The sequence below is a fragment of the Euleptes europaea genome, chromosome 1, assembly GCF_029931775.1.
Source record: "Euleptes europaea isolate rEulEur1 chromosome 1, rEulEur1.hap1, whole genome shotgun sequence".
Lineage (NCBI taxonomy): Eukaryota > Metazoa > Chordata > Lepidosauria > Squamata > Sphaerodactylidae > Euleptes > Euleptes europaea.
In genome coordinates this window covers 23,529,088-23,556,697 of record NC_079312.1, presented here as the reverse complement: position 1 = coordinate 23,556,697, position 27,610 = coordinate 23,529,088, and the positions used below count along the sequence as shown (strand labels likewise).

General features: G+C 43.9%; 1 pseudogene; it reads right to left on the bottom strand.

The window, feature by feature from the left end:
• Positions 1-25,603, bottom strand: LOC130473659 (gastrula zinc finger protein XlCGF49.1-like; annotated as a pseudogene).
• Between the last annotated feature and the right edge of the window lie 2,007 nt (positions 25,604-27,610).

Below are 27,610 nucleotides of genomic sequence, written 5' to 3'. Positions count from 1 at the left end.
CTACGTCTTGGACAAGTGGATCTCCTGCTTCTTCCACTGGGGATATGGAATCAGGTTGAAGAAGCAGAAGTCCTTCTTCAGGGGAAAGAAAGAGACCAGTGACTTCCAGACATTCCAACTCTAAGAAAGATTCAGATCTTGAAACCAGACTCGAGCGTAGACAGATCCCCCCTTTCCTTCCAACTTAGAACGGGAAAACCGCAGCTGCCCAACCTAATTCCAGAGAAGCCTCAGAGGGAGGAATTCAGCAAGTGAAGCTCATCAGGACTCAGAGTCAAACTTCACCTGCTGAAATCCGGGTTTTCTTTCTTACCTCAGGGCTCCACCACCTTATTTGACTGACTCTGTGAGCCATGCCTAGGCCTATTCAGTATGTTGCCAGGTCAACAATGCTATAGTAAGAATATTGTAGCAAGGAACAGCAGTGACTCCAAAGCTACTTTGGTTGCTTAATCCTGACTGCTTCAGAGGTTGAAATATAGCAAGATTTTCTGCTCTCCTGTTATTTAATTAATATTGGGAGACATGTAAATATGAGTGCAGAAAGGTAGGAAAGTCCGATCTCTCCAAGTCTTTGTGTAGACCAAGAGGTTCTCAGAAGATACCTGGTTTCAGATGTCTATCTACATACTTATATGCTATTCTAGATATTGTGAATCAGATTATTTAACTAAATCAGACTTCTTTAACTGTTTTGGTTTTGGATTTTAAGACTACTAAGAATAATAGAACTTGCTTGTAATCTTGCATACACTTTTAAGACTTTTAAGACTTTACAAGACATGCATATACACATATTATATTGAAGTTATAGAATAAAAAGACTTACCTCTGTAAGTAATTTAAGTTGCGTCCTGCTTATCAGGTGATTATCTGAGTAAGGTAACATACCACTTCTCAGAAAGGGGTCAATTCTAACAGCAGAATCACTGAAAGGCACTGACCTACTTCAGGGCTAGACTTGGCCATTCAGGTCAGAGCTGAGGTCCTTCTTAGAAGGAATGGTTTCTGCCTTCAGCATCTCTCAATCAAGGGAAATGAGAACCTTACCCAGGGAGGCCACATTCTGATAATTGTCCGCCATGACTTCCTTGTGAAGCCTTCTTTGGTCCGGATCCAGCAGGCCCCACTCCTCCTCAGAGAAATCAATGGATACCTCCTGAAAGGTCACCAGACCCTGAAAAGAGAAAGGAGAAACTCCTCTGCCATCACAGATAATCTAACAGCTGTTCCCCTTCGTAGGGGCATTCCAAAAGGGCAATAATTAGATGTTTGATTTCAGGGTTCAAACTTTCATCAGACGTTTTCATTTTCTATTCAGTGAGCAGCACAGATAGCAGCCGAGGGAAAGAGGAAGAGGGAGATTTTCCCCGCCCTAGGGAGGGTGCAGGGAGACACCCAAAGGCCCGGTCCACAGTTCCACACTTACCTGATCTGGCTGCACAGAAGCCGCTTTTCCTCCATCATGATTCTCCATCATAGGTTTGATGGCATCACCTGGAAAGATAAGAAGGTCAACAGAAGGCGTTCTATACTTTCCAAGTACTCTATGTTATACTTTCTTGGCGGGGTAACTAGATACTGTCTCTGTCTTGGCTCATGATCACAATTGTCCCTGTGTCCTCATTTCGCACACCCTTTTTGACTCCAACCTTTTGCCAGACCTTGTCTTGGTCCTGCTATCATATACAAAACTACTGTCTGTTTGTCTGATGGGTCAGAATTCACAGAATTTAGAATGAAAAACTCTACATCGCAAGAAACAGGAAGTGGTAAAGAAGGGCAGAAAAGCAGCTACCAAATCCCAGAATCTCCTTGCGTGTTGCAAGACTATTAGCTCATACGGGAAAAGGCACTTCACCTTTGGTGAAGGACCAGCCATTAGCCACTTAACAATACTGAGATGACAGGGCGGCACATGCCACCAGTGCACTTTCTTTATTCTATCTGCATACCTTCTTTGACGTTTCACCCCCAGTCTACAATCCTAGACTAAATGCTTTTATTAGCCTCACAAGGAATCTATGCTGTTAAATTAAAAGATTCTTATACAATCTAATACTGTTATCCTATCTTGTAATCCACTCCTTACTGATTGTGTTTCTTTTTATCATACGTATATTCTGCCTTGAGTCCCAGTTAGAAAGTCAGAGCAGAAAAGAAAATAGTGTTAGTATTATTAACAATTCATTTATTACTGTTTACTATTACATTTTTATCCCGCTCTTTCCCCACCAAAAGAAGGCTCACGGTCGCTTACAAAAGCATGTACACACTAACTCCAATATAAAATTAAATAATATGAATAAAAACACAATACAATAACAAACCTGGCTGATGATGGCCCCTTATATCATATTCCACCCTGTAAAAATTTATTAAACTTACATATTTTTTACAACAAATCGGGGGTCGAAATAAACCACAAAAACTGGACAACAAAGCCTGGATAAAAATGATGTGATATGGTGACTGATGTGGGGGCCAGCGAAATAAAAGTCAGGGTGGGTTCAGGAAGCAGTCCCAACGAACGGCCAGCCTTGGTATAGACCCATCGCTGTCCTCAACCAAAAGCCTGGCAGAACATCTCTGACCTGCAAGCCCTGTGAAACTGAGCCACGTCTCTCAGGATTCGGATCTAGACAGAGAGTTCCACCAGGTGAGGGCCACCACCAAAAAGGCTCTGGCCCTGGTTTAGGACAGTCAAAAGATCTTTGGGCCAGGGTCCGAGTATAACACCCTCTAAGGGGTATATCGTGAGAGGTGGTTCCTCATGTATGGTCCCAGGCTGTTTAGGGCTTTAAAAGTAAGCACCGGCATCTTGAATTTGATCCGGTATACAATCTGGAGCCAATGCAGCGGATGGCGCACCACTCGTATGTATGCTTTCCACGGGGTCCCTCTAAGGACCCATGGAGATGCATTGTTATTGACAATAATAACAGAATATCATATTCACTAAGAATGAGGAGACCAGGGATGTCATACTGCCAAACATGGGTATTTGCAGAATGAACCAAGATCATTCTACCCAGTCCGATACAACATAGCTTTAAAACCACTCACTGCCACCTTCCGCCACCATCCTTCTCCGGTTTATCAACTCTAGATGCACCTCGTCCTGTTGATAACTGCGTAGCTAGAAGCCCTTCACTTAAAAGTACTGGAATTTACTAAGGGACAAGAGCTCCTGAAAACGTTTGAGTTTCTATCTCTTTCTATTGGCCCAATGAAACATTTCCCCAATTTTGGACATTTACCATCAATCATTTGAGTTTGCAGGCAACTTTGTCCTCAACTCCCTTACTGTATTTGTCCAGTTATCCTGCAGTGATTTTAAATCGATTCTAGGTTTCTCCTTCCTCAAGCGAAATTTCTAAACTGAAAGGATCGAGTGGAGTATCTTTCCTGCGCAATAGCAGGGGGCATCAGAGCAGCCCCCCTACTCCCAAGGAGACCATCCAGTGGGCATGAACCCCTTTTGATCATACCTGGAAAGGTTGCTCCATGGTAACGCTTCTGTGCCATCCTCTCCTGCACCTAAAACAGAAGTGGGAATCCATGAAAGGCGAGGCTGGTAAGAAAAGGAAGAGGAAAACAAAAAAAAGGGGGGGGGGTTTCAGAAACGTTGGGACAACCTGTGTCAATTTCAAGGGGATCTTGGATATTACAATATGCTCCCCCACACTACCTAGATCAGGGGTGTCAAACATGAGGCCCTTGGGCTGGATCGGGACCCTGGAGGGCTTTTTTCCGGCCTGCGGAGCCAAGGCAGCTAGTCCCCCTTTCCCCCCAACCCCAACCTTTTCTGGGCTTCCTGGGGCCAAATCCGGCCCCGCACGACAGCCAGAAACCTCCCTCCTCCCTTCCCAGGCATGCCGGGGGGCTGGATCCGGCCCCATGTGCCAGCCTGAAGCCCCTTTCCTCCCTTCCTGGCAAGCTCGAGCTGGATCCATCCCTGCGTGTCCAGCCTGAAGCCTCCCCACTCAAGCACAGCCAAGATCCTTCCCCCTCCCTCTTTGTCTTTCTGTCATTCTTTTTTCTTTCTCTCTCCCTTTCTTTGTCTCTTTATCACTTTTTCTCTTATTTCTCCCTCTTTTCTGTCTCTCTTTTTCTCTCCCTCTTTCTCACTTTTTCTGTTTCTCTCTCCCACTATCCCTCCCTTTCCTTCCATCTTTCCCTCCCTCCCTTTCCTTCTTTCCATCCATCTTTCCCTCCCTCCCCCTTCTTTCTCTCTCTCCCTTTCTCTCTCTCCCTTTCCTTCCTTCCCCTTCCTTCCATCTTTCCCTCCCTCCCTCTTCCTTCTTTCTCTCCCTCCCTTCTTTCTCTCTCTGCCTTTCTTTATTCCTCTCCCTTCCTCTCCCCCCTTCCTTCCTCCCCCTCTCTCTTTCTCCTCTATCTGTTTCACTCTTTCTCCCTCTTTATTTCTCTTCACACTCTCTTTCTCCCTGTCTTTCTGGATTGGGAGAGAGCTGCAGGCTCACCAGACAAGACAGCCAGTCCTCACCTAGAGCTGCTGAGCCCACTGCAGGTTTGCCAGCCCCCTGGTTTAAAATTTTTAACAGAATTAATGGCAGGGACTAGAGATACAAACTTCATAGAAGACACTTTCAAAGTCAATTAATTCTATTGTTTTTACTTTATTTTTTACTTAAAATACAAACATACTTCACAAAATAACAATAAGACTGTTAAATAAAAGAAAATACTGTAAGAATGTTATTGTTATAAACCTGTTTTATTTTAAGTAAAAAACAATACCATTAATTGACTTTGCCTGTGTCTTTTGTAAACTTTGTATCTCCAGTATCTGGTATTACATATGGTATTTATTTATGCGCGCATGGCCCGGCCCAACCAAGTGACATCTATGTTATATCCGGCACACCTAACAAATGTGTTCGACACCCCTGACCCAGTTAATAACTTCTCACCTGCCGGTCCCGATTCTTGTCCTCTGCCTGGCTCAGGAGGAAGCCTTCTGCCAGGGCCACCGCCTGAGAACTGGTCTCTGGCCCACATTCCCTGACCCAGCTCTCCATCTCTGGGGGCAGGACGGCCAGGAACTGCTCCAGGATCAACAGGTCCAGCATCTCCTTCTTGCTGTGCCTTTCCGGCTCCAGCCACTGACTGCAAAGACGGTGGAATTGGCTGCAGACCTCTCGGGGGCCCTCGGCCTCCTGATATTGAAACTGCCTGAACTGCTGACGCTGCGCATCTGGAGGGAGGACGTCGTTGTCTCCCAGGCTCTTCTGCATGGTTCCTTTGCACTGTTCCCTTCTTCTCCCTGCCTTGGTGGCATCAGACCCTTTTCTTGATTCAGGAAAAGCTGAGTCCGGTTCTCTCCTCATCCTCCCTCCCGCTCCAATGAGCCTCCACCTGGACTAGCACGTCACCTTCCTCCACTGACAGATTCTTCTGTAAAGACAAGAGTCCGATCTGTGACCTCCTGAGAAGCCAAGACAGATTTTTGTGTGGAGCTCAGTCTGAGCTGTGGCTCAGTGGTAGAGCATCTGCTTGGAATGCAGAAGGTCTCAGGTTCAATCCCCAGCATCTCCAGTTAAATGGACTAGGCAGGTAGGTGATGGGAAAGACCCCTGCCTGAGACCCTAGAGAGCCACCACCAGCCAGAGTAGACAGTACTGACTTTGATGGAACAAGGGTCTGATTAAGAATAAGGCAGCTTCATACAAACAGATGTGAAATCTGCATCTGAAGAAGGGAGCTCGGACTCACGAAAGCTCATACTAGAATCAAGGGTGTTAGTCTTCTGAACTCTTGTTTAGTTTTGCTACGATAGACAAACACTCAGATGAGTGCAAAATTAGCAGAAGGGAGCAAGTAGTGCAGTGGTTAGAATGCCAGATTAGGTCTGGAAGTCACAGGTTCAAATCCCCGCTCTGCCACAAAAGCTACCTGGGTGTCCTTGAGCCAGTCACACACTCGCAGTCTTACATACCTTACAGGGTTTCTTGTGAGGAGAAAGGGGAATAGGGGAGAATATGGCAGGCAACTGTGGGTCCCCAGTGGGGAGAAAAGTGGGGCATAAATGATACTGAAATATTAAATGAAGAGGACGCTTAAGAGAGCAATAGTCCACAGAGCCTGATTTAGTAATGACTCCTCAGGTTCCCATTTCTTCTGATCTTCCACCTTCCAGAGATCAAGCAGAAAGGCCTTCTGAAAAGGTCATCCGCTGCTTAACACAGGTATTGGTAAAGTATAAAGAAGAAGAGTTGGTTTTTATATGTCAGCTTTCTCTACCACTTAAAGCAGAGTCAAACTGGCTTACAATCACCTTCTCTTCCCCTCCCCACAACAGACACCCTGTGGGGTTGGCGGGGCTGACAGAGCTCTTAATAATACTGTGACTAGCCCAAGGTCACCTAGCTGGCTTCGTGTGTAGGAGTGGGGAAACAAACCTGGTTCACCAGAATGTTGGTGTTTGGAAGAAGTATCAGACACCCCAACAGCGAGTGAATACAGCAGAGTCAGCACGTATATAAAAGTGCTATTTTATTGTTCAGTGACAAAATGCTCCGCAAAGCACAACCCACAACCCAATACATATATGACACACCTATATACATATCTGGCATAGTCTCCCAGCCAATCAACTGTTGGCTGCCTTGTCTCCAGGACCATCTAGCTCGGTCCAGTACAAGCCAGTTTTTCTGCTCAGTCATTGAGCTGTCATGTGACACCACCAATCACCTGGCTGTCACTTAGATCTTTTACATCTTTTACATCTGCTTGCCATGAGCAGTCTTACATGTCAACACAGAATTGTGTCTGACTCAAAAGGAAAGATTCCTGCAGCATTCTCCACCCAGAGAACCCTGCATGGGAGCAGGATGCCAATTTACAGAGCGGTTGGAAACAGGGAATAAGAAGCAGGGTGGAGCTGCTTACAGTCCCAGAAGCGTTGGATGGTCCTAATCCAAACATCATGGAAAGACCATGGAAACCAGAAGATCTGTGGGGGATTCGGAGAAGAGTAATCTTATCTTCAACTTTGAAAAGTCCCAACCCCCTGAGAGGTTTTCTACCTTTTGACTAGCTGTACAGATAAAAAATCTAAATATGCTAAGAAGTCTGAAGAGCACTGCATGCCAAATAAAAACAAGGATTTTAAAGGGCTCCTTTTTTATTTAGGAGTTAATCTTTATAGGCTGCTTCTGGTCTGGAAACCACTATTCATTTTCAGCTGCTCCAAGATCTATGTTCTTATGCTGTGGCAGGGGCATGCTGGACTTTCAATGATGGACATAAATCTTTTAGGTTTATTATGATAGTTTACGTTTTATGCCACCTCAGGTAGATTCCCTGGAGAGTCAGCATAACAATTATTTAAAATAATCTTTGTCCTACAAGCATGCAAAGCAAGGCAGAGGTCTTTCAGGGACTGTGGCTGGTTTCAGAAACCCAAGGGACGACTTTCGAGAACTTGGTGACTCTTCGAGACGGGATCGGATCCTCCCAGGCGCCCCAGACTGCAAGAGGAGAGGCAGATTGCTGGAAACACACCATCAATCGCCCAAGGCCCCCGAAGTGAGCCCACCCACAGAAGGGACCCAGAAAAGAAGATTGGCTGGCAGGAGGAAAAAGCCATAGCAGGATGGAAAGGGGAACCCTCCAAAAAAAACAAAACCCACGTTTGCTCTGCCAGAACAGCAAGAGGAAAACCTGCAGGCCCTTTTGGGGACCCCCCCTGCCTGCCCCACAACAACGCGAGGCTGATGGGAAGGGTCGGAACAAAACGCCCAAAGAGCAGCCGTTTTGCTAGTTTGCAGGCAGCAGCCGAAGGGGCAGAAACCAACAGCCCAATGGCGCATGTGCAGAGTACTGAGGAGGAGCCGGGCTCTGCCTCCAAGGGGGGAGAGGAGCTCCCGGGGAGCAAGAGGGGAAACCCTGTGGGGGAAACGGAGCCCGCTGGCTCATCGTGTCCAGGAGCGAGTATTGCTTCACTACGGAGTCGTGGGGTGGGGGGAGGGGATTTTGCAGGCGTCTTTGCAGCACCCCCAAATGCTCCCCTCCCCCCCCCAGGGTCTCTTCCACTCTCACAACCAGGAAAGGATGTTGCAAAGGAAATCTTCTCTTATTGCTTACCAATCCTTTGAAAAAGTCCCCCGCCGCTTTCCTCCCCCCCCCTCCCGAGGCCCAACGGAGCCAGAAGGGGCTCAGGTCCCAGGTCAGCTGGTCTTGTTGGTTGTTGATGCCGCTCTAGGAATGGAGACTCCGTCCCTTTAACCCTTCGGCTTTCCAATTGGGGGGGGGCGAGCAATTGCTATGACGTCATAGGGAGGGACCAGTGACATTACAGGGAGGGGCTTCCTTTCCCACTGTCTCTGGCAGCAGGGCCATGGGGGTTGAGGGAGGGGCTGCCCAGAAATTTGGGGGGCTTCAACAAATGCTCTTCAGACAGCTGAAATGCAACTTTAACTTTTAATGAACAAAGCAAACTGTTTTGTAACAGTGGCCCGAAACATCTCTCGGTAATAATTGGCATCCAGACTGCTAGGGAAGGAATGTCTACCTAGATACAGGCTTGCTCTCTGTGTGCTTTAAGGAAGTGGGTTAAGAGTCATGGAGTGTCAGAGTGAACGATAAACAACGATAGGAGAAACTGGATGAAACTGCAACTGTACTGAGTCGCCTTTCTGTCTGTAATACAATCAGATATGCATAACTTGTCGATGTACCGTCATAACTTGAATTTGGACAAATATCTCTTCCCCAGTATAATCGGGACTCAGAGATTTCTGCCCATTAGGGCCTCTGGGTCGCAGCTGCCAGAATAAACTGTTTTCTTGAAATAACGGTTTGGGTCTCTATTTCCCCCACGAACCTCTGGTTTACCATATCAGTTTCTTTATTTACATTTTTACAATTACAGTACAATCAACTATTCTCCTAATCCGCTACAAGCATCCTCTCCTGCCCTATTTCACCTACCCTTCCTAATTTTCCTTCACCTCCCCACCCCAATAGTTGTCATGTGTTGGTATAATTAGTGGTAAACCTTGACAGATTGCATCACCTAGGTACAACCTACTCCTTAAGGTGTAGCAATTCAAAATACCCTGTCCTTAAATGACACATAAGGACATACGAAAGGCCCTGCTGGATCAAACCAAGGCCCATCAAGGCAGGATACTGTTGCAGTTGTCTTGTTAATGGCTTCCTAGAGGCACCTGCTTGGCCCTTGTGTGAACAGACTGGTGGACTTGATGGGCCTTGGTCTGATCCAGCACAGCTTTCCTCAGGTTCTTATGGTAATGTCTAATGGAAGAAGATGGGAGTCGCTTAGGCAAAGACTCTGGTCTTCTCAGAAGAGCTTGTTCAGGCAATGAATTAGGAATGTAAGCACGCTCACTTTACTCTCAAGTTTACCATGTACTCATTTCCATTTTAACCACTCATTTCCAAGTTGTCGGTAGCAAAAATAAAGCTATGTTGTCTGTAGCAAATAAAGCTGATTTTTAAACACTGGTGTTTTTAGAATCATCAGGGGAGGCAGGTTCTCTTCTACAAAAGCTTTAGTTAGAATAAAAAAACTCGTCAAATCTTTGAGGTGCCACAAGACTCTCACTCACGATTTCAATGTTTTAAAATTGAAGGTTTGAAGAATGTTGCTCACACCACTGAGCTGCTCTGCATTCAGAAAAGGCTTCTACCACTGCAACCTGCTGTAATTTAATACTGCTCATACAGTATTAAGAGCTCCATGGCACAGAGTGGTAAGCTGCAGTACTGCAGTCCAAGCTCTGCTCACGACCTGAGTTCGATCCCAACGGAAGTTGGCTTCAGGTAGCCGACTCAAGGTTGACTCAGCCTTCTATCCTTCCGAGGTCGGTAAAATGAGTACCCAACTTGCTGGGGGTAAAGGGAAGATGACTGGGGAAGGCACTGGCAAACCACCCCGCAAACAAAGTCTGCCTAGGAAACGTCGGGATGTGATGTCACCTCATGGGTCAGGAATGACCTGGTGCTGGCACAGTGGACCTTTACTTTTTTACTCTTCATATTATTATATCTATATATCTAATTCCCAACTGTGCCCCCTGCCTGTAGATACTTCAGTCTGGAGATAGGGGGCACACATCCCCCCCCCCCCTCAACAGGTTTTTCTGCAGACTCGAAGGGACCCCTTGGGCCTGCATAAAAATCTGAAATTTTAAAAAGGGGGGAGGTTAAATTCTGCCCGATATTTAAAAATGTGAACGCACCTACCATTGGCGGCTGCCTCTGTGGCGGAAGAACCCGGGCATTGCTGGCAAGCCTGTCTGCAGCGGTGGGGGAGCTCGGGAGCTACTGGCAGGCCCATCTGGCTGCAGCTGGGCTGGAAGGTAAGCAGGGAGGAGGGCGAGATGGGACCCCCCCACACCACCACCACATTTCAGGGGCCTCCCCCTCTGGCTCTGGGGGAGCAGCTCCAGTGAGCTGGCAAGAGAGTGTGGCTGGGGGAGGGGAGGAGAGCTGGAGCTGCAGTGGGGGGAGATGGGATTCCCTCTGCCCGAATGTCACGGGCGCCTACTTGTATTATATAATCGCCATGACTGGACAGAACTTTCCAGCCCCTCTCCTGAGGAAATTACAGTTTAAAATGGGTTGCCCCAGCTTTCCCCTGTCCTTGCTCCTGAGCCTCCAACAGTCCCCTAACATAAGGTCAGAGGACATTTCCCCATCCATTACTTCAGCTCCATCCCAGATTGGTTGATTCACCTCATAATTTAAGCTGCGTCATACTGAATCAGACCCTAGGTATAATCAGGATCAGTTCCTCTGACTGGCAGCAGCTCTCCAGGGTCTCAGGCAGGGGTCTTTTATGTCACCTACGCCCTGATCCTTTCCACTGGACATGCCAGAGAGTGAATCCAAGGCCTTCTGCAAGCCAAGTAGATGCTCTGTTGCGGGGAGGGGAAGGGAAGGCGATTGTAAGCCCGTTGGATTCTGCCTTAAGTGGTAGAGAAAGTCGGCATATAAAAACCAACTCCTCCTCCTCCTTCTGCTGTTGATTTGTGGCTCCCTCCCCTAGTTGGAGGGATAGTTATAGAACTCGGATGATAAACCTATTACTGATTTGTCTAACAAAATGGCAAGAAAGCTTTGTAAAATATTGATGGTTGGTCTTAGTAGGCGGGAGGTAATAGAAATATTATTGAAGGCTTGAAGGGACTAAATCATTTCCATTGTGTGGCTTCTCTCCGCAAGGGCATTGACCAAGAAGAAGGAGGAACAGGGGCTTTGACGTCTGTGAAAAAGAAGGGACGGGTGCTTTTGTGGTCATTCCGTTAGTTCGGTTTTTTCCAACTATAAACATGGGGCGAAAATGCACGGTCGCTTTATCCTCCTTTAATCCCTGTCTCAGCCAGGATTCAACGCCTAATGTGCTTTCGATCCTGGCTAAAACAGGGATTAAAGGAGAATAAAGCGACTGTGCGTTTTCGCCCATAGTGACCACGACTATTTTAAAGCACAACAGGGGAGGATATATAACATCCAGTTTGTCTGGGCAAGGGGTCAGAGCAAAACACACCATTAAGTGGTATTTACACTGTTTTCTCTGATCACATCACATAACCAAACTCTGCTTTAGGCAGCAATCCACGAACCTGTTTTGGGGGGGAAATTGCACTAAGAGAAAATGCCAAGTTCAGCATAAGAAGGACCTCTCGGTTAACTCCCTAAAAGCCAGTTTAGGGTTTCTGTAGTCTTCTGGGAAGAAAGGGAAGATGACTGGATATGAAACTAAGAAAGCAGAGAAGTGTCATCCTGTGAATTTACACATACAAGAGAATGAGGAAAGTAATGGAAGCATCAGTATATATCCAAGAACACACAAAACAGCCAGATGGAAACCTCCATTCGGTAAGTAAAGCATAGGCAGGACTTCTGTCTCCACCTGGTGTCAGAAGGTAACAATTTGTGGCTCGGGTGACCTAGAAATGCCAAACTATGAGGATTTTGTGCTTTAATTCCTCCTTCCTTGGGGAAGCCCTGGGCATTTCTCATTGTGGGGGTGTACATATAGTCCCCTCTTGTTTGAATCTTCTTACCTTTATTGATTTTTTAACATCGGTGGATTTTTCAGTGGGAAACACAGTTTGGGACTGTAACTTTTTTGTGACTGATTCAATGGGAAAGCACAGGGCGGTGTTTGGCAATGCAAGAAAAAGAAAGACAGTGTGGCAGAGGGGGCCTTGAGGCTTGCATTTGTCAATCCCACAATTAATGATTTGTGTTAATTACAAATGATTGCATTATTACACACAGCAAATAATATATGTGAAGGACTACCAAGCAGTAAAAGAAATTTATTAAATTAGTTAATAAAATAGTGATGTACTACTTTCCCCCCTAAGGTTTAAGCTTACAATCCTGAAAGGGGGGGGGGCAAGCGCCTCAAGTGGCAACATGATCCCGTGCCACAGCACTTACGCCAGCATGGGGAACGACAGGGCAGCACAGCGCTCATTTCCCTGCTTCCATTTCCCTGGCATAACTCCCTGCGGTGGCATCATGGGAGCGGAGCTGCCTTTCGGCAACTTCCTAACCCCTTTCGTCCCAGGAATGCTCCTTCGCGCTGCGGCATTGCTGTGCCACCAAAATAGGTGGAGTAGCCCATTAAGCACTAAGGAAGATTTTTCCCTTTTTCTATTTTGTTCTTTTGCTGCCAGGAAGTCACACAGCAGGTGGCGCGACTTTTTGTGGTTAAAAAGCTGCTTTTCTTTCCCAGACAATTACATAGTTACATAGCCTAAACAGATGAGAACTGAGAAAAATGAATTAAAAGCCTTAATACGTCAATATCTAAAACTAATATATCGAAATCTACAGCACTGCTTTGCTGCAAAGTTGTGGGAAAGACCTCGGCAAACCCAGCATGGCTGTCATCTGAGTAGGAAAGTATGGATTTTGCCAGTGCAGCCCACAAAGCAGCGATTTTCCCTTCCCCTGTCCCCGGCAACAGCAGTTCCCCGAGTCTTTCTATCAGCAAATGAACACCTGCTATCGACTCTTGACTTGGTGCAAATATCACCTGTCTCACTTGGTGAGACGTGGTGCAAATATCACCAGAGTCTAGGTGCGATACTGGATGGAGGCACAGGTCACACCCGTAGCCAAGGAGGTGTTCTTCCCTGTGTGCCAGGCTAAAGCAGCTGGTATCCTATCTGTCCCACCAGGACCTAGCCACAGTGATCCATGCCATGGTCACCTCTAGGCTAGACTACTGTAACTTGCTCTCTGCAGAGCTGCCCTTGGCCCTCCTCTGGAAACTTCAACTGCTCCTGAACGCAGCGGGGACCCCTTGGAGAGCACATATCCAAACAATGCTCTGCCAGCTGCACTACAGGATTAGGTTCAAGGTTCTGGTATTGACCTTTAAGGCCCTAAACGGTCTGGGATGATTGTACCTGAGGGACCACATCTCCAGATACACCCCTCAGAGAGCATTATCCTCATCCAATAACAACTTGTTGGTGGTCCCCGGCCCAAGAAGTGTCCGGCTGTCCTCGAACAGGGCGAGCCTTATCAGCTCTGGCCTGATAGATCTCTGTCAAATGAGACCTGGGCCCTGTAGAGCTTAGCTCGGCGTGGTGTAGAGGTTAAGAGCGGTGGACTCTAATCTGGTGAACCGGGTTTGTTTCCCCACACCTCCGCATGAAGCGTGCTGGGTGACTTTGGGCTAGCAGTCAACAGTTCTCTCCGAACTCTCTCAGCCCCACCTACCTCACAAGGTATCTGTTGTGGGGAGAGGAAGGGAAGGAAACTGCAAGCCAGTTTGAATTGCCTCAAAGGCAAAGAAAATCGGGGTATAAAGTCCAACTCTTCTTCATTTCTGCAGGGCCTGCAAGACGAAGATGTTCCGCCAGGCCTGTTGCTGAGGACATCAACGGTTTCCATCAAAACTGGCTCCTCTTCCTCATGTGTTGCACTCTTGTTCCATCTTGCCCACCCGTCTTCTCCTGGTTGAAGAATTTATTAATGAGCTGATTGGCGCCTTAGACATTGGAATGCATAAACTGGGGTTTTAGGAGAGTTTTAATGATAATTTATTATTGTGATGTATTGTTTTAAAACAATACATCACAATTGTTTCAAAACAGGGTTGTTTAGCTTGGAAAGAAGGTGGCTAAGGGGAGACATGATAGAGGTCTATAAAATTATGCATGGTTTGGAGAGAGTGGACACGGAAAAACTTTTGTCCCTCTGTCATAGTACTAGAACTTGGGGTGAGAGATTCAAAACTGATAAAAGAAAGTATTTCTTCACAACACATAGTTAAAATGTGGAACTCCCTACCCCAGGATGTGGTGATGGCTGCCAACTTAGAAGGATTTAAGAGGGGAGTGGACATGTTCATGGAGAAGAGGGGTATTCATGGCTACTAGTAAAAATGCCTATTAGTCATGATGCATATGTATTCTCTCCAGGATCAGAGGAGCATGCCGAATATATTAGGTGCGGTGAAACACAGGCAGGATGGTGCTGCTGCAATGGTCTTGTGTTGTGCACTTCTTGGAGGAACCTGGTCGGCCCTGTATTATTCAAAGCGTGGCCATATTTGATTGGTGGGCTTAAACCCCTGTTGGATGCAAAAGCCAGACCCCGTTCAATGGCACAGACCCACCAAGAACAGGGACCACTCAGGTTATTTCTTTAGAAGCAAGACATTTTATTATGCTAGCAGGAAGAGTCTTACTTATGAAAGTCAAATACAACTCTTCAAAGACGTCATGCAACACATTGGAGTATTTATACATTTTTGAGTTCTTTGTCTACCTGTCTGCTCTTTGTGCATGCCCCACGAGCTCACGCGGGCTTAATGACGTCACCTTACCAATTAACTTAATTGGTGCAACTATCTTTATTTTTATGCCAACCTCTATAACTGGCCAGATTCCCAGTTTCGCTCACCCTGCTAGAGATAACACACCTGAGAGAGATCTACCTTATACCTTCTAATTCCATTTTGGCATGCCCTTTCCAATTAACTGTCCTCTTGGCATGTTTTCGTCCTGCTGAAGAGGTCTGATCTAATCTTTGGAATGGTTTTTAAACTTCTGTCTTACCTAATGAACTTGTGCACTCTTGCTGAGTTCTTCTACTTTGAGGAGAGTCAGATCCCTCCTGGCCTAGACATTTAAAGCTTATACATATATCCCTTTAAGTGCTTCAGTGAAGTGTTTTTCATACATTTTTAACATACTTCAGTGAAATGGTACTATTATACGGTGATATGTTTAACAATATGCGTGCCTATAAAATCTGAACAACATACCTTCCCTATAAGCTATTTTAGCTTATGTGCTTAACTGTTGTGATACAGTGTAAGCCAAACAAATTGAGATTTTACACTTCCTTCACCCCTTCTCCCCACATGCTCTGAATCAGCCCCCAGGCCCCTGTGAATCCTCAATGCATGTCTATTTGTTAGGACACTGAAACACTGTATTGAGCAGTGAGGCCCCAAAGAGCGCAACAATATTTCACATGCTTATTCTCACCAAAAAGAACGGTTTAACCATTTCTATATGGATTTCAGTAACTTGAAGCAGATATTTTAGCCACGTCATATACAATTAAATTAGTGCTGTGTTGAGCAAAAAAGCAATTTTTCTGATTTTTTTTAATGAAGGGAGGCGGGAGAATCTATAATGTTTCCATCCCGTTGTCCAACAATGCAAAGACGACAACAGAAATGGCATCGCTGTAGAATCTGTTCTCTCGCTGACTGGCAATGGAGGAAGGCCTTTGACTACAATTACCAGCTCAGAGACAAAAAGCTCCCTGGCCTACTGAGCAGGTTCCTCTCTCTCCTCCAGCGGTATCTATTTCAAAAAGTTCATTTTAAAGAAAATGACACTAACAATTAGACTTACTTCCAGCCTAACAAGGTAAAGCTGAACTAAGCACCAAAATCTAGATCAGGGGTGGGGAACCTTTTTTCCACCAAGGGCCATTTGGATATTTATAACATCATTCGCGAGCCATACAAAATTATCAATTTAAAAATTTAAAAAACTGACTAAGCCCCCAATTTAAAAATTTAAAAAACTGACTAAGCCCCCATGTAGGCAGCTGCCCCAGATGAAACCCCCCCGGGGTGAGGGCAAGAGGCAGGCAGGCATCAAAACGGTGGAAAAATCACCCACCTGGTGGCAGAGGATGGTCGCCAGTCTTAGATCCTTCTGAACTAGAGATCTGCCAAGACCCACGAAGGGCCAGAACAAATGATTTCGTGGGCCTTAAACGGCCCCCAGGCCTGACGTAACCCACCCCTGGTCAAGATTATGACTCCTGGCAAAGTTGGGCTAGAGCCGTGTTGGCGAACCTATGGCACGCGTGCCACAAGCGGCACACTGAGCCCTTTCTATGGGCACACGTGGAGCCGCCGCCCCCCGCCCACCCCCCGCCCCTCCTCGCGCCCTCGACGCCATCTGCCTCCTGCCGCCACGCTCCGCCTTAGCAGCAGCAGCAGCGCCACCGCCCCACCCAGGCGCCGCTCCAGACCCGCCGCCGCCCGCTCATGCTCGGCCCCAAGAGCTGCCCTGCCGGCCGCACTGCTACGCCCGCCGAGTCGCCCCCGCCCCCTCCTCCGCCCCCTTGGCTGCCCATCCCACTCCTCCGCCCCTCCTCGTGGCCTAGGCACAAGTTTCCGCCGCGCCGCAGCCAACTTTGTCGAGGGACGGGGGCGACTCGGCGGGCGTAGCAGGGCGGCCGGCAGGGCAGCCCTCGGGGCTGAGCATGAGCGAGCGGCGGCGGGTCTGGAGCGGCGCCTGGGTGGGGCGGCGGCGCTGCTGCTGAGGCGGAGCGGGGCGGTGGGAGGCTGGCAGCGGGAGGCTCTTTCACTTGGACTTGCCACTGAGATGCACATTTCCCCCATCCAGATTCTCAAAACTGCATGGGGGGGTATTGTCCATTTGTGAAAGAGAGGTTTTGCCTTGGACTTTCCACTGAGATGCACATTTCCCCCATCCAGATTCTCAAAACTGCATGGGGGGGGGGTTGTCCATTTGTGTATGGGAGGTTTAGCCTTGGACTTGCCACTGAGATGCACATTTCCCCCATCCATATTCTCAAAACTGCATTGGGGGGTTGTTGTCCATTTGTGAATGGGAGGTTTTGCCTTGGACTTGCCACTCAGATGCACAACTCAACAATAAGTCCCCCTGCAGAGTTTGGGAATGCAGATGGGGAAAATGGTGTTTGTCAGTCATTGCCATGATTTAATTTTATGGATGACAAAGGATAGTACAGTAAGTTCTGAAAATGAAATCCTTAAAGTGTGGAATTCTCTGCCAAATAATTTTAAATCAATGAAAGCACTTGGGATTGCTTTCCTAACTTTGTTTGGATCATTTTATGCTTGTGAGCATAAGATGTTAACGTATGAGTTGTTTTTTCTAAATAAAACCTCAGTATTCAGGTTAAATTGCCGTGTTGGCACTTTACGATGAATAAGTGGGTTTTGGGTTGCAGTTTGGGCACTCGGTCTCTAAAAGGTTCGCCATCACTGGGCTAGAGCTGAAGATCTTGCAAAACTGGCAGCATTCATTTGGTTCCCTCTAGTTCATATGGTTCCTTCTACATTCCAAGTGATGATGTGGCTCGTCCTCTGTTGTGGATTCATTCAGGAACAATCAGACTGTGAATCCAAAAAAGGTTTTTTCCACAATCCAGGAGATCATATAGTTTCTCAAGTGTGTATTAGTTGATGGCCAGTATGGTGTGAACTCTAAGCAAAGCTCTTTCCACACTGCAAGCATTTATAAAGTTTCTCCCCAGTGTGGATACGCTGATGGATAGTAAGTTTTGAACGCTCAGCAAAGCTCTTACCACACAGCAAGCATTTCTACGGTTTCTCCCCAGTGTGGATACCCTGATGGATAGTAAGTACTGAGCAAAGCATTTCTAAGCAAAGCACTTTCCACACTGAAAGCATTTATAAGGTTTCTCCCCAGTGCGGAAACGCTGATGGATAGTAAGTTTTGAACGCTTAGCAAAGATACCCCGATGGATAGTAAGTACTGAACGCTGAGCAAAGCTCTTTCCACACTGCAAGCATGTATAAGGTTTCTCCCCAGTGTGCATACGCTGATGGATAGTAAGTTTTGAACGCTGAGCAAAGCTCTTTCCACACTGCAAGCATATATAAGGTTTCTCCCCAGTGTGGATATGGTGATGGACAGTAAGATATGAACTCTAAGCAAAGCACTTTCCACACTGCAAGCATTTTTTAGGTTTCTTCCCAGTGTGGATACCCTGATGGATAGTAAGTACTGAATGCTAACCAAAGCTCTTTCCACACTGCAAGCATTGATAGGGTTTCTCCCCAGTGTGCATAAGCTGAGGGATAGTAAGTTTTGAACTCTGAGCAAAGCTCTTTCCACACTGCAAGCATTTATAAGGTTTCTCCCCAGTGTGGATACGGTGATGGACAGTAAATTTTGAATGCTCAGCAATGCTCTTTCCACACTGCAAGCATGTATAAAGTTTCTGCCCAGTGTGGATACGGTGATGGACAGTAAGTTTTGAACGCTCAGCAATGCTCTTTCTACACTGCAAGCATTTCTAAGGTTTCTGCCCAGTGTGAATACGGTGATGGACAGTAAGGTTTGAACTCGAAGCAAAGCCCTTTCCACACTGCAAGCATTTATAAGGTTTCTCCCCAGTGGGGATACGCTGATGGACAGTAAGGTCTGACCTCAAAGCAAAACCCTTTCCAGATTGCAAGCATTCATAAGGTTTCTACCCAGTGTGGATAGGTTGATGGACAGTAAGACTTGATCTCGAAGCAAAGCCCTTTCCATACTGCAAGCATTTATAAGGTTTCTCCCCAATGTGGATAGGTTGATGGACAATAAGCTCTGAACTCGAAGCAAAGCCCTTTCCACACTGCAAGCATTTATAAGGTTTCTCCCCAGTGTGGACACGGTGATGAATAGTAAGCTCTGAATTCGAAGCAAAGCCCTTTAAACTCTGCAAGCATTTATAATGTTTCTCCCCAATGTGGATACGCTGATGGACAGTGAGAGTTGAACTCGAAGCAAAGACCTTTCCACACTGAAAGCATTTATAAGGTTTCTCCCCAGTGTGGATACGTTGATGGACAATAAGCTCTGAACTTGAAGCACAGCCCTTTCCACACTGCAAGTGTTTATAAGCTTTTCCCCCAGTGTGGATACGTTGATGGACAGGAAGATATGAACTTTGAGCAAAGCTCGTTCCACACTGCAAGCATTTATAAGTGGATCCCAGAGTGGATACGCTGATGGATTGTAAGTATGGAATTATAAGCAAAGCCCTTTCCACACTGCAAGCATTTATAAGGTTTCTCTCCAGAGTGGATACGCTGATGGATAGTAAGTTTTGAACGCTGAGCAAAGCTCTTTCCACACTGCAAGCATTTATATGGTTTCTCCCCAGTGTGGATAAGCTGATGGATAGTAAGTTTTGAACGCTTAGCAAAGCAAAGCTCTTTCCACACTACAAGCATTTATAAGGTTTCTCCCCAGAGTGGATATGCTGATGAATTGTAAGCTCTGAATTCAAAGCAAAGCTCTTTCCACACTGCAAGCATTCATAAGGTTTCTCCCCAGTGTGGATAGGTTGATGGACAGTAAGACTTGATCTCGAAGCAAAGCCCTTTCCATACTGCAAGCATTTATAAGGTTTCTCCCCAATGTGGATAGGTTGATGGACAATAAGCTCTGAACTCGAAGCAAAGCCCTTTCCACACTGCAAGCATTTATAAGGTTTCTCCCCAGTGTGGACACGGTGATGAATAGTAAGCTCTGAATTTGAAGCAAAGCCCTTTAAACTCTGCAAGCATTTATAATGTTTCTCCCCAATGTGGATACGCTGATGGACAGTGAGAGTTGAACTCGAAGCAAAGACCTTTCCACACTATAAGCATTTATAAGGTTTCTCCCCAGTGTGGATACGTTGATGGACAATAAGCTCTGAACTTGAAGCACAGCCCTTTCCACACTGCAAGCGTTTATAAGCTTTTCCCCCAGTGTGGATACGTTGATGGACAGGAAGATATGAACTTTGAGCAAAGCTCTTTCCACACTGCAAGCATTTATAAGTGGATCCCAGAGTGGATACGCTGATGGATTGTAAGTATGGAATTATAAGCAAAGCCCTTTCCACACTGCAAGCATTTATAAGGTTTCTCTCCAGAGTGGATACGCTGATGGATAGTAAGTTTTGAACGCTCAGCAAAGCTCTTACCACACAGCAAGCATTTCTACGGTTTCTCCCCAGTGTGGATACCCTGATGGATAGTAAGTACTGAGCAAAGCATTTCTAAGCAAAGCACTTTCCACACTGAAAGCATTTATAAGGTTTCTCCCCAGTGCGGAAACGCTGATGGATAGTAAGTTTTGAACGCTTAGCAAAGATACCCCGATGGATAGTAAGTACTGAACGCTGAGCAAAGCTCTTTCCACACTGCAAGCATGTATAAGGTTTCTCCCCAGTGTGCATACGCTGATGGATAGTAAGTTTTGAACGCTGAGCAAAGCTCTTTCCACACTGCAAGCATATATAAGGTTTCTCCCCAGTGTGGATATGGTGATGGACAGTAAGATATGAACTCTAAGCAAAGCACTTTCCACACTGCAAGCATTTTTTAGGTTTCTTCCCAGTGTGGATACCCTGATGGATAGTAAGTACTGAATGCTGACCAAAGCTCTTTCCACACTGCAAGCATTGATAGGGTTTCTCCCCAGTGTGCATAAGCTGAGGGATAGTAAGTTTTGAACTCTGAGCAAAGCTCTTTCCACACTGCAAGCATTTATAAGGTTTCTCCCCAGTGTGGATACGGTGATGGACAGTAAGTTTTGAATGCTCAGCAATGCTCTTTCCACACTGCAAGCATGTATAAAGTTTCTGCCCAGTGTGGATACGGTGATGGACAGTAAGTTTTGAACGCTCAGCAAAGCTCTTTCCACACTACAAGCATTTATAAGGTTTCTCCCCAGAGTGGATATGCTGATGAATTGTAAGCTCTGAATTCAAAGCAAAGCTCTTTCCACACGGCAAGAATTTATAAGGTTTCTCCCCAGTGTGGATACGGTGATGGACAGTAAGATATGAACTCTAAGCAAAGCATTTTCCACATTGCAAGCATTTATAAGGTTTCTTCCCAGTGTGGATACCCTGATGGATAGTAAGTACTGAACGCTGAGCAAAGCTCTTTCCACACTGCAAGCATTTATAAGGTTTCTCCCCAATGTGGATAGGTTGATGGACAATAAGCTCTGAACTCGAAGCAAAGCCCTTTCCACACTGCAAGCATTTATAAGGTTTCTCCCCAGTGTGGACACGGTGATGAATAGTAAGCTCTGAATTCGAAGCAAAGCCCTTTAAACTCTGCAAGCATTTATAATGTTTCTCCCCAATGTGGATACGCTGATGGACAGTGAGAGTTGAACTCGAAGCAAAGACCTTTCCACACTGTAAGCATTTATAAGGTTTCTCCCCAGTGTGGATACGTTGATGGACAATAAGCTCTGAACTTGAAGCACAGCCTTTTCCACACTGCAAGCGTTTATAAGCTTTTCCCCCAGTGTGGATACGTTGATGGACAGGAAGATATGAACTTTGAGCAAAGCTCGTTCCACACTGCAAGCATTTATAAGTGGATCCCAGAGTGGATACGCTGATGGATTGTAAGTATGGAATTATAAGCAAAGCCCTTTCCACACTGCAAGCATTTATAAGGTTTCTCTCCAGAGTGGATACGCTGATGGATAGTAAGTTTTGAATGCTGAGCAAAGCTCTTTCCACACTGCAAGCATTTATATGGTTTCTCCCCAGTGTGGATAAGCTGATGGATAGTAAGTTTTGAACGCTTAGCAAAGCAAAGCTCTTTCCACACTACAAGCATTTATAAGGCTTCTCCCCAGAGTGGATATGCTGATGAATTGTAAGCTCTGAATTCAAAGCAAAGCTCTTTCCACACTGCAAGCACTCATAAGGTTTCTCCCCAGTGTGGATAGGTTGATGGACAGTAAGACTTGATCTCGAAGCAAAGCCCTTTCCATACTGCAAGCATTTATAAGGTTTCTCCCCAATGTGGATAGGTTGATGGACAATAAGCTCTGAACTCGAAGCAAAGCCCTTTCCACACTGCAAGCATTTATAAGGTTTCTCCCCAGTGTGGACACGGTGATGAATAGTAAGCTCTGAATTCAAAGCAAAGCCCTTTAAACTCTGCAAGCATTTATAATGTTTCTCCCCAATGTGGATACACTGATGGACAGTGAGAGTTGAACTCGAAGCAAAGACCTTTCCACACTGTAAGCATTTATAAGGTTTCTCCCCAGTGTGGATACGTTGATGGACAATAAGCTCTGAACTTGAAGCACAGCCTTTTCCACACTGCAAGCGTTTATAAGCTTTTCCCCCAGTGTGGATACGTTGATGGACAGGAAGATATGAACTTTGAGCAAATCTCGTTCCACACTGCAAGCATTTATAAGTGGATCCCAGAGTGGATACGCTGATGGATTGTAAGTATGGAATTATAAGCAAAGCCCTTTCCACACTGCAAGCATTTATAAGGTTTCTCTCCAGCGTGGATACGCTGATGGATAGTAAGTTTTGAACGCTGAGCAAAGCTCTTTCCACACTGCAAGCATTTATATGGTTTCTCCCCAGTGTGGATAAGCTGATGGATAGTAAGTTTTGAACGCTTAGCAAAGCAAAGCTCTTTCCACACTACAAGCATTTATAAGGTTTCTCCCCAGAGTGGATATGCTGATGAATTGTAAGCTCTGAATTCAAAGCAAAGCTCTTTCCACACTGCAAGCATTTATAAGGTTTCTCCCCAGAGTGGATACGGTGATGGACAGTAAGATATGAACTCTAAGCAAAGCATTTTCCACACTGCAAGCATTTATAAGGTTTCTTCCCAGTGTGGATACCCTGATGGATAGTAAGTACTGAACGCTGAGCAAAGCTCTTTCCACACTGCAAGCATTTCTAAGGTTTCTGCCCAGTGTGAATACGGTGATAGACAGTAAGGTTTGAACTTGAAGCAAATCTCTTTCCACACTGCAAGCATTTCTAAGGTTTCTCCCCAGTGTGGATACCCTGATGGATAGTAAGTACTGAACGCTGAGCAAAGCTCTTTCCACACTGCAAGCATTTCTAAGGTTTCTGCCCAGTGTGAATACGGTGATAGACAGTAAGGTTTGAACTTGAAGCAAAGCCCTTTCCACACTGCAAGCATTTCTAAGGTTTCTCCCCAGAGTGGATACGCTGATGGATAGTAAGGTTTGAACTTGAAGCAAAGCCCTTTCCACACTGCAAGCATTTATAAGGTTTCTCTCCAGAGTCAATACGCTGATGGATAGTAAGTTTTGAATGCTTAGCAAAGCTCTTTCCACACTGCAAGCATTTATAAGGTTTCTTCCCAGTGTGAAACGTGATGGACGTTAAGATCTGAACTCTGAGCAAAGCCCTTTCCACACTCTAGGCATTTATAAGGTTTCTCCCCAGTATGGATACGCTGATGGACAATAAGCTCTGAACTCAAAGCAAAGCTCTTTCTTTTCTTTTTTTCTAAGTTTTTATTAAATGTTTGTAACAAAACATAGAAAACAAACAAATACAATAAAAATGAAATAGAAACCATAATAAAAGAAAAGAAAAATTTTAAAGCAAAAATACAAAAAAGTACAAAAGGGTATGCATATACTTTAATGTTTACTATTTTATCAAATTGAAAAAAGGTACCCTTTCCCCTCCACCCACCTAAAAAGTGACCCTTCACCCGACTTCCTAAGAAGTGTCTAAACACTTTATATAACACCATAATATAAAATGGTTAAAATACTGGTTTGTATAACTCATTAATTAATATAGTCCATTTTTGCCAAATTATCCCAACATGAGGCGGCCTTAGACCATGTTTTTTTTAATTCTTCCATGTCCTTTCCATGTAGGAATTCCGTTCATTTGGCCATCCTCATATACATCCAGAATTTCTCTCTCCAGTCTATAATTGAAGGTTTATTCACTTGTTTCCATACTTTAGCTATCACAGTTCTTGCAGCAGCAAAACTATATTGGCAAATAAGCCTGTCCTGGCCACTCATATTTTCTGGTGGAATTCCCAGTAAACAAAATGCTGGTTTCCTTTTTACTCTACCGTTAATCAAATTATTTGTTTCCATCAATATTTTTTTCCAAAATTTTTAATTTTTTTTTACATGACCACCGTACATGCATATATGTTCCTCTTTCCTTTCCACATTTCCAACAAATTCCCTTATCTCCTCTATTCATGTGAGATATAATAATTGGGGTTATATGCCATCTATAAAACATTTTATATAGGTTTTCTCTAATTTCATTGCAAATTGTAAATTTAAATTCTCTCTTCCATAAATTTTCCCATATATCCAAATCAATATTAAATCCTAACTCCTTCATCCATTTGATCATAACTGGTTTAATTCTTTCTTGTTCTAAATTGGTTCCAATTAATAATTTATACATTCTACCTATCAATCCTTTATTTCCTTTAATTAAAATGTTCTCTAACTCAGATTTATTTTTATTAAATCCAAGCTGATTATCTTTATTAAATATATCTCTTAACCTATAATACACAAACCAATCCTTTATATCTAATTCTTCCCTACTTTTTAAACCCCATTTCCCCTCTTTCCATTCAATAATATTTCTAAACAATAAAGGTGAAAGAGGACAACCTTGCCTAGTTCCCTTTTGGATTTCAAATTGCGACATTCAATCCCCATTAATAAGCAACCTTGCAGTTTGATAAGTGTAAATACTTCCGATAGCCAATTGAAATTTTCCCCCAAAATCCATATATTCCAATATTTTTCTCATAAATTTCCAATTTACTTTATCAAACGCTTTCTCTGCATCCAAAAATATCATTGCGAAAGGTGTTATATTGAATTCAGCATATTCTAAAAGATCTAACACTACTCTAATATTCTGGCTAATCCGTCTTCCTGGAAGGAATCCTGCTTGGTCTTCATGTATAATCTTATTTAATACAATCTTCAATCTATTTGCTAAAATTGCTACAAAAAGTTTATAGTCATTATTCAATAATGATATTGGTCTATAATTTTTAGCTTCCAATAAATCAGAATTTAGTTTAGGAATTAGGACTATATTTGCTTTTTTTCCAGGTGTTTGGAATAGATCCGTTCTGCAAGCAACTATTCATTACTTTTAATAAATGTGGCGAGAGTTGTTCTATAAACTTTATAATAAAATGCTGTAAATCCATCTTCGCCTGGTGACTTATTTAATTTACTTTTACCTATTGCTACATTTAATTCTTCCATGGTTATATTAGCATCTAATAAATCTTTATGTTCTTGTAAGATTCCTTCCCATTCAAATTGGTTTAAATATACCTCTATTTCTTTCTCAGAGACCGCTCCTTGTCTATAAAGATTTGAATAGTAGTCAATAAAGGTTTCTGTAATTTTTTGTTTATCTGGTGTAACTTTGCCATCCCTCTTTATTTTTAATATGGGTAATTTCTTCTCTTTATGTTTGAGCTGCCAGGCTAACAATTTACCTGGTTTATCTGCATGTTCAATTTTTTTTTGCCTATTATACATAATTCTTTTTTCTATTTCTGAGGATATTAGAAGTTCATATTGATATTGTAAATTTTTTATTTTATCCATCTGTTCTTGTTTAAGTGGTTTACTTTGTTCACTTCTTAAATGTATCTCTCCCTGTTTAATTTCCTCCAATATCTTCATCTTTTTCCGTTTTCTCTCTCTATACCACCTCGAATTTTGTTGTATTAGTAAACCCCTTATTACCCCTGCATCCCAAACAATCTCATCAGAAGTCCCCTTATCAACATTTTCCCAAAAATAATTTTCTATCTCTATTTCTAGTTTATCTACAATCTTTTTATTTTTTAACAGATAATCATTAATAAACCAAGGTTTGTTTCTCTTATTCCCTGAATTAATCTTAAGCAACAATGCATTATGATCCGATAACACCTTGGGTAAAACTTCAAGACCATCCGACAAACCTATAATATCTTTGGACAACCAAAACATATCTATTCTTGAATGAGAACAGTGTCTCGATGAATAAAAAGTATATCCTTTTTATTACTGTTTACCAATCTCCATAAATCAAACATTTCCCATTGATCTGTTATATGATTGAAAGTACCAGGTAATTTACCTTCACAATTACCCATTTTCTTCTTTGCTGACCTATCCAATCTTGGGTCCATTACACCATTAAAGTCCCCCATCCAGATCATTTTTTCATTAGCATATTCAGCTAGTATCGATGCTAAATTAGTATAAAACAATTTCTGATTAGTATTAGGTGCATAGATACCAACCAATATTATTTTTTGAAAAACATTCAAAATTTCTACCATCAGAATCCTCCCTTCAAGGTCTTTATATAAAATCTTGAGTTCGAATATTGAAGGGATATACATAACTATTCCATTGGTTTTTTCCTTTTCATTACAAGATGTAAACAGTTTACCCAATTTAATTTGCTCCAACCTTATAACCTCCTTTGTTATCATATGCGTCTCCTGTAAACAGAAAATATTAGCTTTGGATTTTTGTAAATTATGAAATATTTTCTTCCTCTTATTTGGAGAATTCAAACCATTAACATTCCATGACAAAATTTGTAGCATATTAAAATTTAATAAAAGCCCATGTTAATTGATTTTATTTTTCTCCCAAAAATCAATTTATTTCTCTCACACACCCCATCCCACTTCTTTTCCCTTCTGTGTAGTTCAGCCAACTTCTTCTTCATCCGATGATGATTTTGTTCCTCCTGTTGCTTCTTCTGCCTTTTCTTCTTCAGTAAGATCTTTTTCAACCAGTTCTTTGGAAGGTTGATGTGGTGGTTTACGAAGATCTCCTTCATATCTTCTCAAAAACTGTTCAGCTTTGACAATGTCTGTGATCTTGAACCTTTTGGCTTTAAAGATAAAGGATACTCCTTGAGGGTATTCCCATCTGTGTTGTATTCCGTTGTATCTCAGCCTTGTCACAAACTCTGCAAAATCTTTTCTTTTCCTCAATAATCTTCCTGCGATCTCTTTCATAAGTCTCACCGGAGTACCTTCTATTGTCAAAGGATTATTGTAATGTTTATTCAAAATCAGGTCCCGATGAGTTCTAGAAAAAAGCTGAACCAAACAATCCCTTGGAACTTTATTTTTGGTTCCGTAAGCAGAGTTAACTCTGTAAGCTGTTACAATCATTCCTTCCACAATCGTTTCCTCTTCCCGGAGAAAGTCAGCCAACAGTGTTTTCAGGTATTCCTTCAAATCTGAGCCCTCCAGCCGTTCCTTGAGACCCGTATACGAATCCAACTTTCCTTTATCTTTAATTCTAACATTGCTGTATGGTGGTCGCGCCTTTCCTCTCTTTCTTGGCTTGCTTCCATCGACAGTTCCAGAACATCAACCCTTTTTCTGGTTTCTTTATTATCCTTAGATTGTTTTTGAACTTTTGCATCCAACTTGTCCTGCTTTACTGTCAGAGATGAAATAGAGTCTTGCAGAGCAGAAATGGCAGCAGTATTCTGATTGAGT